This window comes from Eubalaena glacialis, chromosome 2, assembly GCF_028564815.1.
Source record: "Eubalaena glacialis isolate mEubGla1 chromosome 2, mEubGla1.1.hap2.+ XY, whole genome shotgun sequence".
In the NCBI taxonomy this organism is placed as follows: Eukaryota; Metazoa; Chordata; class Mammalia; order Artiodactyla; family Balaenidae; genus Eubalaena; species Eubalaena glacialis.
Genome location: NC_083717.1, coordinates 58,830,323 through 58,845,863, shown reverse-complemented (window position 1 = coordinate 58,845,863; position 15,541 = coordinate 58,830,323). Strand labels below are relative to the sequence as shown.

Below are 15,541 nucleotides of genomic sequence, written 5' to 3'. Positions count from 1 at the left end.
GTTCTCTGCTCCTTGCCACCTCATGGGCACAGCATCCCAGCAGACCCATGATGTGGAGGAATTCAGTGAGACTCTAAGCAAATGGAAGATAAGCATGCTATGTCTAGGACAGCCCCAGATGCCATACTTTGCACTAGAACCAGAACTTGCTTCAAATGCAGAAAGAAGGCAATGATGTTTTAAGAAACAGAAATGACCAAGGAACTCTATAATCCTTTGTTATTTGTGTTACTTCCTTGTATCAGCCAACTACTGCACTGAAAATGATGGGCTAGAAGGAAATGTAAAGATAGTTCCATTTCCTGTCAGTTCTTCCTCACTCATCAGTAAGCCAAGGAAGAGAGTATTGGGAGAATGTGTGCATGTTATGAAGTGAAATAAAACCAGTCAAATTAGTTTTGTGCAGTATGTCCACCGTTCTGGTAAATATGAGCTATGAAATATGAATTGCATCATTTTGGTGATTCCACATATGAGTTCAATGTGCCTATATTTGCATTTAAAAATTGGCACTGCATAAAGATGAATGGTAAAATTTACGCTAATCATTTAGAAATAAAGACTAAAAAAAAAAAGAAAAAAAAACCAATAAAAAGATCAATAAGAGCTGGACCCTCACCTCATATAAGGAACAAGCTCGCCACCCCCCCTCAGGGAGTGAGCAAGCAAGGGAACCTTTTGTTTGTTCGTGCTCCCCCCTGCTGCAGCAGGGGCCCCCAAAAAGCCTTGCCTGAAAAAAAAGAAAAGATAAACAAAATTGATAAACCTTTAGCATCAAAAGAAAAAGAGAGAGGGCCAAAATCAGAAATGAAAAACAAGTTACAACTGACACCATGGAAATACAAAGGATCATAAGAGACTACTACGAACAACTATATGCCAATAAAATGAACAATCTAGAAGAAATAGACAAATTCCTAGAAATATATAATCTCCCAAGACTAAACCAGGAAGAAACAGAAAATAGGAACAGACCAATTACCAGTAATGACATTGAAGTAATTAAAAAAAAGAAACAAACAAAAAAACTCCCAACAAACAAAAGTCCAGGACCAGATGGCTTCACAGGTGAATTCCACCAAATATTTAGAGAAGAGTTAACACCTATTCTTCTCAAACTATTCCAAAAAATTTCAGAGGAAAGAACACTTCCGAATTCATTCTATGAAGCATCACCCTGATACCAAAACCAGACAAAGATATCACAAAAAAAGAAAATTACAGACCAATATCACTGATGAACATAGATGCAAAAGTCTTCAACAAAATATTAGCAAACAGAATGCAACAATACACCATGATCTAGTGGGATTTATCCCAGGGATGCAAGGATGATTCAATATCTGCGAATCAATCAATGTGATATACCATATTAACAAACTGAAGAATAAAAACCATATGATCACCTCAATAGATGCAGAAAAAGCTTTTGGCATAATTCAACATCTATTTATGACAAAACCCCCCCAGAAAGTGGGAATAGAGGGAACATACCTCAACATAATAAAGGCCATATATGACAAACCCACTGCTAACATCATACACAATGGTGAAAAAACATCATACTCAATGGTGAAAAGCTGAATGCATTCCCTCCAGGATCAGGAACAAGACAAGGATGCCCATTCTCACCACTTTTATTCAACACAGTATTGGAAGTCCTAGCCACAGCAATCAGACAAGAAAAGGAATCCAAATTGAAAAGGAAGAAGTAAAACTGTCACTGTTTTCAGATGACATGACACAATACATAGAAAAATCCTGAAGATGCCACCAAAAAACCACTAGAACTCATCAACGAATTTGGTAAAGTTGCAAGATACAAAATTTTTTTTTTTTTAATGAATTTATTTTTGGCTACGTTGGGTCTTCGTTGCTGTGCACAGGCTTTCTCTAGTTGCGGTGAGCAGGGGCTACTCTTTGTTGCGGTGCGTGGGCTTCTCACTGCAGTGGTTTCTCTTGTTGCAGAGCATGGATTCTAGGCGCGCAGGCTTCAGGAGTTGTGGCACGCGGGCTCAGTAGTTGTGGCTTGCGGGCTCTAGAGCGCAGACTCACTAGTTGTGGTGCACGGGCTTAGTTGCTCCACAGCATGTGGGATCTTCCCAGAGCAGGGCTCGAACCTGTGTCCCCTGCATTGCCAGGCAGATTCTTAACCACTGTGCCACCAGGGAAGTCCCGCAAGATACAAAATTAACATACAGAAATCTGCTGCATTTCTATACACTAACAGTGAATTATCAGAAAGAAAATTAAGGAAACAATCCACTTGACCATTGCATTGAAAAGAATAAAATACCTAGGAATGAACCTACCTAAGGAGGTAAAAGACCTGTACCCAGAAAACTGTAAGACACTGATGAAAGAAATTGAAGATGACATAAACAGATGGAAAGATACACCATGTTCATGGATTGGAAGAATTAATATTGTTAAAATGACCATACTACCCAAGGCAATCTACAGATTCAATGCAATCTCTATCAAAATACCAATGGCATTTTTCACAGAACTAGAATAATTTTAGAATTTGTATGGAAACACAAAGACCTCGAATAGCCAAAATAATCTTGAGAAAGAACAGAGCTGGAGATTTCACGCTCCCTAACTTCAGACTATACTACAAAGCTACAGTAATCAAAACAGTATGGTACTGGGAGAGGAATCAAGATGGCAGAGTAGAAGGATGTAAAACTCACCTCCTCCCTCAAATACATCAAAAATACATCTACAAATGGAACAATTCTCACAGAATACCTACTAAACACTAGCAGAAGACCTCAAACACCTGAAAGGACAGGAAAGACCTTCACATAACTGGGTAGGATGAAAGCGGCGGGGGAAAGGAAGCAGGATGGGACCTGCGCCCCTGGGAGGGAGAGGTAAAAGAGGAAAGGTTCCTGCACCCTGGGAAGCCCCCTCACTGGGAGATCAACTGGGACAGAAAGGGAGCTACAGAGGCTTGGAGAAGAGCAAAACAACTGGTTTGTGGCAGGCAGAACAGAGAGAGACCTGCACAGACAGTCCACGCCACCACCTTGCATGCCGCAGCCTGAGACAAGAATCTGCTGGTACAGAAGGGGTCTAGGTGCTGAAACTTGGGGTTTAGAGGAGACCTGGAGAGAGGACTGGTGTTGCCTGTGTGGAGACAGCCTGAAGGGGCTGGAATGTGGTATGGCTGCAACCAGGGCTGTTTGCAGAAGAAGCCCGGGCCTGCCTTAGAAGCGATGCACCATTGTTGAGTGGTGAGCAAAGGGAAGGGTGGGGCCGCCATAGCAGCCTCTTTCTCCATGTCCCAGCTGCTGCCTGGGTGGGCCCACACACCCAAGCCACGGCCTTGGTGGGATCCCATGCCAGCCACTGCCTTGGCGGGCTCCAGGAGCAGGTGCCAGTGGGTTGCCCATGTGCAGAGGTGGGGCTGAAATCACAACTGAGCCCCAGGGACCGCATGACTTATGAAGCAGGGCTGAAATCTTTCCCCAGTTGTGTGAGCTGTGGATTTACACCTCTGTTGCCAGCTTTGTAAATACAGCACCTGTGGGACATCCGAGCAGACAATGGGTGCTCCTGTGGCTGGGTCGGGTCTGGCCTTAGGAGCTGTGGGCTTTGTGGGCACTTGCACACAGGGGCTGGGTCAGGCCAGGATCTGAGCTGCCTCGCTCCCACAGCAAGTCCAGGTGCATGACTACTGCAGTACTGGGACCTGATTTCAGTGGATCTGTGCTGGTGGCCTTGTGAAAACAACGCCTGAGAAACACCAGGGTTTACTGACATCATTCCCATGGTTGAGGCAGGGCCAAGGGCAGTGCCAACAACAGTGGACTTTGTGATCCCGCACAACGGGTGACAGGTGACACTACAGAGCACGTGCAGCAGTGGATGGCTCTGGCGGAGGAATACTCAGTGGCTCCTCTCCCAGTGGGAATGCTCCAGTCCTGCCTACCTTACACCTCAGTTCAGAAACTGATCTGGGGGCTTCTATTCCAACAACTAGGAAACAGTTGGACAAGGCAGTGACAACCACAGAGCAAAGAGGAGGCCCTGCTCAACATCCAATGCAGGCTCTAGTCACACCTACTATCAAGGGGATAATGGCCAGCATACACTGAAGAAAGAGGTGGTGGGCATCCATACTAAAAACAGCCCTTGCACCAAAAACTTATTAAACCCACACAGGCTACACAGGGCTGCTCCCACACAAAAACAGCCCTCCAAGACCACACAGTAGATAATTGTTTCTCCTAAACTCAGAGCAAGAGAAATATAAGTAAAATAAAGAAGCAGAGGAACCACTCTCAATTAAAAGATGAAGAGAATTGCCCTGAAAGAACAATGAAACAGATCTCTTCAGTCTAACAGACACCGAGTTCTGAAAATAAGAGACCTATGGGATAATGTCAATCTACGTATAATATGGCTCCCAGAAGGAGAAGAAAGAGAAAAGGGGATTGAAAATGTATTTGAAGAAATTACGGCTGAAAACTTCCCAAACCTAAAGAAGGAAATAGATATCCAGGTACAGAAAGCACAGAGGGTTCCAAACAAGATGAACCCAAACAGACCCACAGCAAGACATATTATAATTAAAACGGCAAAAGTTAAAGAGAGGATTCTAAAAGCATCAAGAGAAAAAGAGTTGGGGAGGGGGAAGCGTAAGCTGGGACAAAGTGAGAGAGTGGCATAGACATATATACACTACCAAATGTAAAAACGATAGCTAGTGGGAAGCAGCTGCATAGCACAGGGAGATCAGCTCAGTGTTTTGTGACCACCTAGAGGGGTGGGATAGGGAGGGTGGGAGGGAGGGAGACACAAGAGGGAAGAGATATGGGGATATATGTATATGTATAGCTGATTCACTTTGTTATAAAGCAGAAACTAACACACCATTGTAAAGCAATTATACTCCAATAAAGATGTTAAACAAAAAAGAGAAAAAGAGTTAATTACAAAAGAACCCCCATAAGGCTATCAGCTGATTTCTCTACAGAAACGTTGCAGGCCAGAAGAGAGTGGCAAGATACATTCAAAGTCCTGAAAGGGAAAAATCTGCAACCTAGGATACTCTACCCAGCAAAATTATCATTTTTTAAATTTTCAATTATCACAAGCAAAAACTAGAAGAATATAGCAATACTAAACCTATCATAAAGAAAATATTGAAAGGTCTTCTCTAAATAGAAAGAAGACTCCTAAGAAAGAGAAAATCACAATTGGAAAGGAAATCACTTAAATAAGTCAGTACATAGATTTAAAAAAAAATCAAAAAATTTCTGTGAAAGAGATGATAACCACAATTAACAATAAAAGGATGAACATGAAGATGTAAAAGAGGACATCAAAATCATAAAATGTGGGCGAGGAGAGTAAGAAAATGTAGGGTTTTTTTCCAAGAATGTGTTTGAGCCTATATGACTACCAGTCTAAAACAAGTAGATATAGGAAGGGGTTAACATACTTGAAGAACAGGGTGACCACAAATCAAAAACATACAATAGATTCACAAAAACCAAAAAGAAGAGAACCAAAAAGAAGTATAATACAAAAGAAAATCATCAAACCACAAAAGGAAAAACAAAAAGCAAAAGAAAGGGACAGAGAAGAAATATAAAATCAATGGAAAAACAAGGTTTAAAATGGCAATAAATACATATCTGTCAATAATTACCTTAAATGTCAATGGACCAAATGCCCCAATCAAAAGACACAGAGCAGCAGACTGGATTAAAAAACTAGAGCCTACAATATGCTGCCTACAAGAGACCCACTTTAGGGCAAAGGACACACATAGATTGAAAGTGAGGGGATGGACAAAGATATTCCTCCATACAAAAGGAAATGTCAAGAAAGTTGGGGTCACAACACTCATATCAGACAAAATAGACTTTAAAACAAGGCTATAAACAAGACACGAAAGCAACCTAAATGTCCATCGACAGATGAATGGATAAAGAAGATGTGGTGTGTGTGTGTGTGTGTGTGTATATATATATATATATATATACATCTCTCTGAATCTCTTTGCTGTACACCTGAACTAACACATTGTAAATCAACTACACTTCAGTAAAAAAATAAATATTAAAAGAAAACAAAGGCTATAAAGAAAGATAAAGAAGGACACTATATAATGACAAAAGGATTAATGCAAGGAGGGGATATTACACTTGTCAACATATATGCACCCAATATAGGAGTACCCAAATACATAAAACAAATACTAACAGACATAAAGGAAGAAACTGATGGGAACACAAGAATAGTAGGAGACTTTAACACCCCACTCACATCAATGGATAGATCTTCAAGATGGAAAATCAATAAGGCAACAGAGATCCTAAATGATACAATAGAACAGTTAGACTTAATTCATATTTTCAGGACATTACATCCAAAAAGAGCAGAATACACATTCTTTTCAAGTGCATATGGAACATTCTCTAGGACTGACCCCATACTAGGGCACAAAACAAACCTCAAAAAATTTAAGAGTATAGAAATTATTTCAAGCATCTTTTCTGACCACAATGGCATAAAACTAGAAATCAACCACAGAAAAAGAAACAAGAAAAAACAATTACAAAGGGCTTCCCTGGTGGCACAGTGGTTAAGAATCCTCCTGCATGCAGGGGACACGGGTTCGAGCCCTGGTCCAGGAAGATCCCACATGTTGCAGAGCAACTAAGCCCGTGTGCCACAACTACTGAGCCTGCACTCTAGAGCCTGCGAGCCACAACTACTGAAGCCCATGTGCCTAGAGCCTGTGCTCCGCAACAAGAGAAGCCACCGCAATGAGAAGCCTGCGCAGCGCAACAAAGAGTCACCACGGCTCACCGCAACAAGAGAAAGCCCAGTGCAGCAACGAAGACCCAACACAGCCAAAAATAAATAAACTAATTAATTTAAAAAAAAACAATTACATGGAGAATAAACAACATGCTACTAAAAAACCAATGGGTCAACAATGAAATCAAAGAAGAAATCAAAAAATACCTTGAGGCAAATGACAATGAGAACACAACCATACAAAAATCTATGGAATGCAGCCAAAGCAGTCCTTAGAGGGAAGTTCACAGCGATACAGGTCTTCTTTAAGAAACAAGAAAAATCTCAAATAAACAACTTAACCATCTAAAAGAATTAGGAAAAGAAGAACAAACAAAACCTAAAGTCAGCAGAAGGAAGGAAATAATAAAGATCAGAGAGGAAATAAATAAAACAGATTTAAAAAACAATAGAAAAAAAATCAATAAAACCAAGATCTGGTTCTTTGAAAGGGTAAACAAAATTGACAAACCTCTGGCCAGGCTCACCAAGAAGAAAAGAGAGAAGACCCAAATAAACAGAATAAGAAATGAAAGAGGAGAAATCACAACTGATACTGCAGAGATATAAAAATCCATGAGAGATTATGATGAACTATTATATGCCAACAAATTCGACAACCTAGAAGAAATGGACAACTTTCTAGAAACATACAGCCCACCAAAACTAAATCAAGAAATAGATAACTTGAACAGACCAATCACTAGAAGTGAAATAGCATCTGTAATCTGGAATTAAAAAAACAAAAAACAAACAAAAAAAACTCCCTACAAACAAAAGCCCAGGACCAGATGGTTTCATAGGCAAATTCTACCAAACACACAAAGAACTTATACCGATCCTTCTCAAACTCTTCCAAAAGACTGAAGAGGAAGAAAAACTCCCAAAGACATTCTATGAAGCCACCATCGTCCTGATACCAAAACCAGACAAAGACACTACCAAAAAAGAAAATTACAGGCCAGTATCTTTGATGAATATAGATGCAAAAATTCTCAACAAAATATTAGCAAACCAAAACCAACAACACATAAAAAACACCATACATCAGGACCAAGTTGGATTCAACCCAGGGTCACATTGATGTTTCAACATATGCAAATCAACCAATGTGATACACCACATCAACAAAAGACAAAAACCACATGATCATCTCAATAGATGCAGAAAAAGCATTTGATAAAATTCAACATCCATTCATGATAAAAAAAAAAAACCCTGAAAAAGTGGGTATAGAAGGAACATATCTCAACGTAATAAAAGTTATTTATGACAAACCCACAGCCAATATAATACTCAACGGTGAAAAGGTGAAAACCTTCCCACTAAAATCTGGAACAAGACAAGAATGTCTACTCTCACCACTTCTATTCAATATAGTACTGGAAGTCCTAGCCACAGCAATCAGACAAGAAAAATAAATAAAAGGTACTCAAATTCAGAGGGAAGAGGTAAATCTGTCATTATCTGCAGATAACATGATATTATATATGGAAAACCCAAAAGACTCCACACAAAAACTACTAGAACTGATAAACGAATTCAGCAAGGTAGCAGGATACAAGACTAACATACAGAAATTGGTTGCATTTCTTTACACTAACAATGAAATATCAAAAAGGGAATGTAAACAAACAATTCCTTTTAAAACCACATCAAAAAAATAAAATACTTAGGAATAAACCTCACCAAGGAGGTGAAAGACTTATATGCTGAAAACTACAAAACATTAGTAAAGGAAATTGAAGATGATTCAAAGAAATGGAAAGACAGCCCATGCTCTTGGATTGGAAGAATATTGTTAAAATGGCCAGTCTAATACCGAAATCAATCTACAGATTTAATGTGATACTTATCAAATTACCCATGACATTTTTCACAGAACTAGAACAAAAAATCCCAAAATTGATGTGGAACCAAAAAAGATCCAAAATTGCCAAAGCAATCCTGAGGAAAAAGAACAAAGCTGAAGGGACTTCCCTGGCAGTCCAGTGGTTAAGACTTCGCCTTCCAATGCATGGGGTGCGGGTGGGGAGCTAAGATCCCACATGCCTCGCAGCCAAAAAACGAGAACATAAAACAGAAGCAATATTGTAACAAATTCAATAAAGACTTTAAAAATGGTACACATCAAAAAAAAAAAATCTTAAAAAAAAAAAAGAACAAAGCTGGAAGCATAACCCTCCCAGGCTCCAGACAATACTACAAAGCTACAGTAATCAAAACAGCATGGTGGAGGAGAGGAGAAGATGGCAGAAGAGTAAGACGCGGAGATCACCTTCCTCCCCACAGATATATCAGAAATACAGCTACACGTGGAACTGCTCCTATAGAACAGACACTGAACGCTGGCAGAAGACGTCAGACCTCCCAAAAGGCAAGAAACTGCCCACTTACCTGGGTAGGGCAAAAGAAAAAAGAAATAACAGAGACAAAAGAATAGGGATGGGACCTGCACCAGTGGGAGGGAGCTGTGAAGGAGGAAAGGTTTCCACACACTAGGAAGCCCCTTCGTGGGCAGAGACTGCGAGTGGCGGAGGGGGGAAGCTTCGGAGCCACAGAGGCGAGCGCAGCAACAGGGGTGCGGACGGCAAAGTGGAGAGATTCCCACACAGAGGAGCGGTGCTGACCAGCACTCACTAGCCCGAGAGGTTTGTCTGCTCACCCGCTGGGACAGGCGGGGGCTGGGAGCTGAGGCTCAGGCTTCAGTCAGATTGCAGGGAGAAGACTGGGGTTGGTGGCGTGAACACAGCCTGAAGGGGTTAGTGCGCCACAGCTAGCCGGGAGGGAGTCCGGGAAAAGGTCTGGAGCTGCCGAACAGGCAAGAGACTTTTTCTTGCCTCTTTGTTTCCTGGTGCGCGAGGAGAGGGGATTCAGAGCGCTGCCTAAACGACCTCCAGAGACGGGCGCAAGCCGCGGCTATCAGCGCGGACCCCAGAGATGGGCATGAAACGCTAAGGCTGCTGCTGCCGCCACCAAGAAGCCTGTGTGCAAGCACAGGTCACTATCCACACCGCCCCTCCGGGGAGCCTGTGCAGCCCACCACTGCCACGGTCCCGTGATGCAGGGACAACTTCCCCGGGGAGAACACATGGCACTGGCTCAGGCTGCTGCAACGTCATTCTGGGCTCTGTCGCCGCAGGCTCGCCCCACATCCGTACCCTTCCCTCCCCCCGGCCTGAGTGAGCCAGAGGCCCCGAAGCAGCTGCTCCTTTAACCCCGTCCTGTCTGAGCAAAGAACAGACGCCCTCAGGCGACCTACACGCAGAGGCGGGTCCAAATCCAAAGCTGAAACCCAGGAGCTGTGCAAACAGAGAAGGGAAAGGGAAATTTCTCCCAGCAGCCTCAGAAGCAGCGGATTAAAGCTCCACAAACAACCTGATGTACCTGCATCTGTGGAATACCTGAATAGACAACGAATCATCCCAAATTGAGGAGGTGGACTTTGGTAGCAAGATATATTATTTTTTCCCCTTTTCCGCTTTTTGTGAGTGTGTATGTGTATGCTTCTGTGTGAGATTTTGTCTGTATAGCTTTGCTTTCACCATTTGTCCTAGGGTTCTGCCAGTCCATTTTTTTTTTTACTTAAAAAATTTTTTTTCTTTTTTTCTTAATAATTATTTTTTATTTTAATAACTTTATTTTATTTTATCTTACTTTATTTTAGTTTATCCTCTTTCTTTTTTTCTTTCTATTTTTTCTCCCTTTTATTCTGAGCCGTGTGGATGAAAGACTCTTGGTGCGCCAGCCAGGCATCAGGGCTGTGCCTCTGAGGTGGGAGAGCCAACTTCAGGACACTGGTCCACAAGAGACCTCTCCACGTAATACCAAATGACAAAAATCTCCCAGAGATCTCCATCTCAACACCAAGACCCAGCTTCACTCAACGACCAGCAAGCTATAGTGCTGGACACCCTATGCCAAACAACTAGCAAGACAGGAACACAGTCCCATCCATTAGCAGAGAGGCTGCTTAAAATCATAATAAGGCCACAGACACCCCAAAACACACCACCAGACGTGGACCTGCCCACTAGAAAGACAAGATCCAGCCTCATCCACCAGAACACAGGCACTAGTCCCCTCCACCAGGAAGCCTACACAACCCACTGAACCAACCTTAGCCACTGGGGACAGATACCAAAAACAACCAGAATTACGAACCTGCAACCTGCGAAAAGGAGACTCCAAACACAGTAAGATAAGCAAAATGAGAAGACAGAAAAACACACAGCAGATGAAGGAGCAAGGTAAAAACACACCAGACCTAACAAATGAAGAGGAAATAGGAAGTCTACCTGAAAAAGAATTCAGAATAATGATAGTAAAGATGATCCAAAATCTTGGAAACAGAATAGACAAAATGCAAGAAACATTTAACAAGGACATAGAAGAACTACAGAGGAACCAAGCAATGATGAAAAACACAATAAATGAAATTAAAAATACTCTAGACGGGATCAATAGCAGAATAACTGAGGCAGAAGAACAGATAAGTGACCTGGAAGATAAAATAGTTGAAATAACTACTGCAGAGCAGAATAAAGAAAAAAGAATGAAAAGAACTGAGGACAGTCTCAGAGACCTCTGGGACAACATTAAACGCACCAACATTCAAATTATAGGGGTCCCAGAAGAAGAGAAAAAGAAAGGGACTGAGAATATATTTGAAGAGATTATAGTTGAAAACTTCCCTAACACGGGAAAGGAAATAGTTAATCAAGTCCTGGAAGCACAGAGAGTCCCATACAGGATAAATCCAAGGAGAAACACACCAAGACACATATTAATCAAACTATCAAAAATTAAATACAAAGAAAACATATTAAAAGCAGCAAGGGAAAAACAACAAATAACACACAAGGGAATAGCCATAAGGTTAACAGCTGATCTTTCAGCAGAAACTCTGCAAGCCAGAAGGGAGTGGCAAGACATATTTAAAGTGATGAAGGAGAAAAACCTACAACCAAGATTACTTTACCCAGCAAGGATCTCATTCTGATTTGATGGAGAAATTAAAATCTCTACAGACAAGCAAAAGCTCAAAAAGTTCAGCACCACCGAACCAGCTTTACAACAAATCCTAAAGGAACTTCTCTAGGCAAGAAACACAAGAGAAGGAAAACACCTACAATAACAAACCCAAAACATTTAAGAAAATGGGAATAGGAACATACATATCGATAATTACCTTAAATGTAAATGGATTAAATGCTCCCACCAAAAGACACAGACTGGCTAAATGGATACAAAAATAAGACCCGAAAATATGCTGTCTACAAGAGACCCACTTCAGACCTAGGGACACATACAGACTGAAAGTGAGGGGATGGAAAAAGATATTCCATGCAAATGGAAATCAAAAGAAGGCTGGAGTAGCAATTCTCATATCAGACAAAATAGACTTTAAAATAAAGACTATTACAAGAGACAAAGAAGGACACTATATAATGATCAAGGGATCGATTCAAGAAGAAGATATAACAATTGTAAATATTTATGCACCCACCATAGGAGCACCTCAATACATAAGGCAAATACTAACAGCCATTAAAGGAGAAATCGACAGTAACACAATCATAGTAGGGGGCTTTAACACCTCACTTTCACCAATGGACAGATCATCCAAAATGAAAATAAATAAGGAAACACAAGCTTTAAATGATACACTAAACAAGATGGACTTAATTGATATTTATAGGACATTCCACCCAAAAACAACAGAATACACATTTTTCTCAAGTGCTCATGGAACATTCTCCAGGATAGATCATATCTTGGGTCACAAATCAAGCCTTGGTAAATTTAAGAAAATTGAAATCGTATCAAGTATCTTTTCCGACCACAACGCTATGAGACTAGATATCAATTACAGGAAAAGATCTGTAAAAAATACAAACACATGGAGGCTACACAATACACTACTTAATAACGAAGTGATCACGGAAGAAATCAAAGGGGAAATCAAAAAATACCTAGAAACAAATGACAATGGAGACACGACTACCCAAAACCTATGGGATGCAGCAAAAGCAGTTCTAAGAGGGAAGGTTATAGCAATACAAGCCTACCTCAAGAATCAGGAAACATCTCGAATAAACAACCTAACCTTGCACTTAAAGCAATTAGAGAAAGAAGAACAAAAAAACCCCAAAGTTAGCAGAAGGAAAGAAATCATAAAGATCAGATCAGAAATAAATGAAAAAGAAATGAAGCAAACAATAGCAAAGATTAATAAAACTAAAAGCTGTTTCTTTGAGAAGATAAACAAAATTGATAAACCATTAGGCAGACTCATCAAGAAAAAAAGGGAGAAGACTCAAATCAATAGAATTAGAAATGAAAAAGGAGAAGTAACAACTGACACTGCAGAAATACAAAGGATCATGAGAGATTACTACAAGCAACTCTATGCCAATAAAATGGACAACCTAGAAGAAATGGACAAATTCTTAGAAATGCACAACCTGCCGAGACTGAACCAGGAAGAAATAGAAAATATGAACAGACCAATCACAAGCACTGAAATTGACACTGGGATTAAAAATCTTCCAACAAACAAAAGCCCAGGACCAGATGGCTTCACAGGCGAATTCTATCAAACATTTAGAGAAGAGCTAACACCTATCCTTCTCAAACTCTTCCAAAGTATTGCAGAGGGAGGAACACTCCCCAACTCATTCTACGAGGCCACCATCACCCTGATACCAAAACCAGACAAAGATGTCACAAAGAAAGAAAACTACAGGCCAATATCACTGATGAACATAGATGCAAAAATCCTCAACAAAATACTAGCAAACAGAATCCAACAGCACATTAAAAGGATCATACACCATGATCAAGTGGGGTTTATTCCAGGAATGCAAGGATTCTTCAATATACGCAAATCAATCAACGTGATACACCATATTAACAAATTGAAGGAGAAAAACCACATGAACATCTCAATAGATGCAGAGAAAGCTTTCGACAAAATTCAACACCCATTTATGATAAAAGCCCTGCAGAAAGTAGGCATAGAGGGAACTTTCCTCAACATAATAAAGGTCATATATGACAAACCCACAGCCAACATCGTCCTCAATGGTGAAAAACTGAAACCATTTCCACTAAGATCAGGAACAAGACAAGGTTGCCCACTCTCACCACTATTATTCAACATAGTTTTGGAAGTTTTAGCCACAGCAATCAGAGAAGAAAAAGAAATAAAAGGAATCCAAATCGGAAAAGAAGAAGTAAAGCTGTCACTGTTTGCAGATGACATGATACTATACATAGAGAATCCTAAAGATGCTACCAGAAAACTGCTAGAGCTAATCAATGAATTTGGTAAAGTAGCAGGATACAAAATTAATGCACAGAAATCTCTGGCATTCCTATACACTAATGATGAAAAATCTGACAGTGAAATTAAGAAAACACTCCCGTTTACCATTGCAACAAAAAGAATAAAATATCTAGGAATAAACCTACCTAAGGAGACAAAAGACCTGTATGCAGAAAATTATAAGACACTGATGAAAGAAATTAAAGATGATACAAATAGATGGAGAGATATACCATGTTCTTGGATTGGAAGAATCAACATTGTGAAAATGACTATACTACCCAAAGCAATCTACAGATTTAATGCAATCCCTATCAAACTACCACCGGCATTTTTCACAGAACTAGAACAAAAAATTTCACAATTTGTATGGAAACACAAAAGACCCCGAATAGCCAAAGCAATCTTGAGAACGAAAAATGGAGCTGGAGGAATCAGGCTCCCTGACTTCAGACTATACTACAAAGGTACAGTAATCAAGACAGTATGGTACTGGCACAAAAACAGAAATATAGATCAATGGAACAGGATAGAAAGCCCAGAGATAAACCCATGCACATATGGTCACCTTATCTTTGATAAAGGAGGCAAGAATATACAGTGGAGAAAAGACAGCCTCTTCAATAAGTGGTGCTGGGAAAACTGGACAGGTACATGTAAAAGTATGAAATTAGAACACTCCCTAACACCATACACAAAAATAAACTCAAAATGGATTAAAGACCTAAATGTAAGGCCAGACACGATCAAACTCTTAGAGGAAATCATAGGCAGAACACTCTATGACATAAATCACAGCAAGAGCCTTTTTGACCCACCTCCTAGAGAAATGGAAATAAAAACACAAATAAACAAATGGGACCTAATGAAACTTCAAAGCTTTTGCACAGCAAAGGAAACCATAAACAAGACCAAAAGACAACCCTCAGAATGGGAGAAAATATTTGCAAATGAAGCAACTGACAAAGGATTAATCTCCAAAATTTACAAGCAGCTCATGCAGCTCAATAACAAGAAAACAAACAACCCAATCCAAAAATGGGCAGAAGACCTAAATAGACATTTCTCCAAAGAAGATATACAGATTGCCAACAAACACATGAAAGAATGCTCAACATCATTAATCATTAGAAAAATGCAAATCAAAACTACAATGAGATATCATCTCACACCGGTCAGAATGACCATCATCAAAAAATCTAGAAATAATAAATGCTGGAGAGGGTGTGGAGAAAAGGGAACCCTCTTGCACTGTTGGTGGGAATGTAAATTGATACAGCCACTATGGAGAACAGTATGGAGGTTCCTTAAAAAACTAAAAATAGAACTACCATACGACCCAGCAATCCCACTACTGGGCATATACCCTGAGAAAACCATAATTCAAAA

At 40.3% G+C, this 15,541-nt stretch overlaps 1 protein-coding gene across 1 annotated transcript in view; it reads right to left on the bottom strand.

The window, feature by feature from the left end:
* ADAMTS7 (ADAM metallopeptidase with thrombospondin type 1 motif 7) overlaps positions 1–15,541 on the bottom strand; it is a 62,237-nt gene that overhangs the window by 23,800 nt on the left and 22,896 nt on the right. The gene's annotated exons all lie outside the window — the stretch shown is intronic.